The sequence below is a fragment of the Rhagoletis pomonella genome, unplaced genomic scaffold (genome assembly GCF_013731165.1).
Source record: "Rhagoletis pomonella isolate Grant_MI unplaced genomic scaffold, Rhpom_1.0 Rhpom_scaffold_00009, whole genome shotgun sequence".
Classification (NCBI taxonomy): domain Eukaryota; kingdom Metazoa; phylum Arthropoda; class Insecta; order Diptera; family Tephritidae; genus Rhagoletis; species Rhagoletis pomonella.
In genome coordinates, this window is record NW_023458563.1 from 40,725,496 (window position 1) to 40,728,588 (window position 3,093).

Below are 3,093 nucleotides of genomic sequence, written 5' to 3' on the forward strand. Positions count from 1 at the left end.
GGGGTTTCATGCGAATTGCTAGAAATTCTAAAATATACATTTCACCAGCAATTTAAATGGAAAATAATTTTTTATTGTCTGTCAATTTCCATATAAAATTCGAAAAAATTTTAATAATTTTTCCCTTAAATTGCTTTCGTAAAATTGGCTCTAAAAGTTATTTTCTTAGCGTTAACGCGCATTATCAGCGTTAACTTGGAAGGTTCCCTACATTGTATGGTTTTGTTAGATAATGGGCTATACTTTTATAAAATATAATAAATATTAAATAAACAAAAGACAAATAGGAAAAATTTGTTAAAATGTCGTGTCACTATTTATTTTCCACTACTGTATATATGAAAAATTACACGGGCGACGCACAGTGGTCCAATGTGCAAAGCTAGGGTAATTCAATTAAATTTTTTGTTTGTAATTTTTCAATAAAATTTGTATCAAATATGCAAGAATATTGTCTACTTAAGAGTAAATATAAATTTGTTTGAAAAAATTTGGCTACATACAAACATAACGGTATCCAAAAGTCATAGTAAGCAATAAGTCAAAAATGAAATTGTACGTGCAACCAAAACCGAGTATTTTTAAGGCTCAATAACTTGTTTAAAGAAACTTTGTTTTAACTTCATTTTTTTTCCGTCATTGTTTTAAGTAAGAAAATTCAGGAAATGTAAAAATTATTACCGAAGTCGACGCACATATTTATTTGGAGCTGATAAAGTTTTAATCTTTTTGTTGAGTACCAAATTATCATATTTTTTGTTTTTGTAGAAGAAATCTTTCTTATATGGCGGAATGTAGATCGCATACTATACTTATTCTCTCAATTGATGTATATACTATTAGAATCCACAAAAAAATCCTGCGGCTAGCTGCGGCACCCATACATTTATTTTAAATTTTCAAAATGACTCCTAAAATTTCAAGACAGGAAATTTTTGATTTTTGGCTGTCGACCCCTAAAAATGAAAGACTTGATGGAATAATGGATTTTGTACCAGGGAATATCAGTTTGGGATTTAGTGATAGAATCAAATTTGTTAAATTGAAATCATACGTGCGAAGTTAATTCAGAATTTGGACCTAAAGTGGACAAAAGTTTTCCGAAAAAGAGAGCGGTTTGTTACTGCAAATAAAGATTGGCTCGAATTTGAAATAGACTTGTCACAATTTGTGTGTTCTAAGTTTGATAAGCCGACATTTTCTGCTGGTAGGCCAGCTAAAAGTTTTGAAGATTGTTGCCAAAAAGTTAAAATAAAGAAATCTAATGAGCTTTCGAAAGTTATCGAACCAGATGTATTTCTTTTTGGCCACTGAATTAAAAATGAGCTACGCTACTTAATGAGCTTTTAAGTGCTTCTCCAGAAAGAGCTACTGCTATTAAGAAGTTCATATTGGCAAAGAAGTGTCCTAAAGGTATTTCGCCTGAAGAAGCTCTCGCACTAATAACACCGGCACACAAAAAAAATTAGTGTGATGTGCATTTGACCGGACATACCTATGGTTATGTATTTCGACCCGCAGAATCCGAATTTGAATTCAGTTTGGCCAATATACCTCTTAGATTTCGAGAAAACTTCAAAACCCCGTTTTGTATTGCCGATTTTCACTATTTCTACGGTTTTTTTTTTTGAAGTTTTATCGAAATCTAGGAGGTATATAGGCCAAACGGACTTTAAATTCGAATTGTGCGGATCGAAATACATAACCATAGGTAGGTCCGGTCAAATGCACATCACAGTAATTTTTATACCCGAGCGCACTTGTGCACAAGGGTATATTAATTTTGTTCACATAACGGTTGTTTGTAACAGCCAAAACGAATCGAGATAGATATAGACAAATGTATACATAAATGATCAGAATGAAAAGAGAAATCGATTAAGCCATGTCTGTCTGTCCGTCCGTCTGTCCGTCTGTCCGTCCGTCCGTGTACGCGATAACTCGAGCAAAAATTGAGATATCTCAACGAAATTTGGTATGTAGGTTTCCCTTAATCCAAGGTAGGTTGGTATTTAAAATGGGCGAAATCGACGTAGTTGTTGGCCCTCGCACAGCATACCAAATGGCCGAAAATTTGTAAAATCGGACAATAACCACGCTTACATCCCATATAACGGTAATATTCGGAAATACGAAAACTGCGATATTTTAGTAACTACTGAAGATTATTCACTCAAAATTGATATTTACAACATATTTTAGACGAAAAATAAGAATATTATAAATTTTTGGGAAATGGGCGTAGCCACGCCCACTTTTGGTTACATGTGTATATCTTAGGAACCGCTGCACCAATTTCTTCCAAACTTGGCACAGTTGTTGGCCTTGGTACAGCATACAAAATTGCCGAAAATTTTTAAAATTGGACGATAACCACGCCCACATCCCATATAACGGTAATTTAGAGAAATTCAAAATCTTCGATAAATCAGTAAATAATAAGCTAATTTATTGAAAATTGATGCTTGCAACAATTCTTTACCAAGAAATACGTTTATGGTAAAATTTTTGAAAATGGGCGGGGCACCGCCCACTTATGATCACATATATGTATATCGGTTACCGTTCTACCAATTTGTACCAAACTCGGTGTGATTATTGTGCTTGCCACATGAAAGCAAAGAGTTGAAAATTATTGAAATCGGACTAAAATTACGGCCGCTTTTCATATTACGGTAAATTTCAGAAATGCTTGAAACTTGAATATTTCGAAATTGAAGGACGCTAATTTACTCAAAATTGATACACCCCGGCTTACCATCTAGCGGTAGGTTTCGGAAAGGGGAAAAAACATATATTTAATATTTGCGCCGGGTATTTAATGTTCGGCTCCGCCCGAACTTAGACTTTCTTACTTGTTTTATACTAATACCCAGTTGAACTGATACATCTAAGACAATTTCGTTATTATTATTATACTAGTACCAAGTACAACTGATACGTGTACCTTTTGGCAATGAATAAATGCTAAATTGTTTTGAAAAAGGGCTTTTCATAAAAATTATTGGTTTTAATCCACATTGATACTTTGATATTTAAAATAAAAAAAAAAATTATACATATTGATACATTTTAAGTCTCTGCTCTGCTACA

General features: G+C 33.2%; 1 protein-coding gene across 2 annotated transcripts in view; it reads left to right on the plus strand.

The window, feature by feature from the left end:
* Positions 1 to 3,093, plus strand: part of LOC118745787 (muscle calcium channel subunit alpha-1) — a gene marked incomplete at its 3' end in the record, with an annotated part of 467,188 nt that overhangs the window by 220,199 nt on the left and 243,896 nt on the right.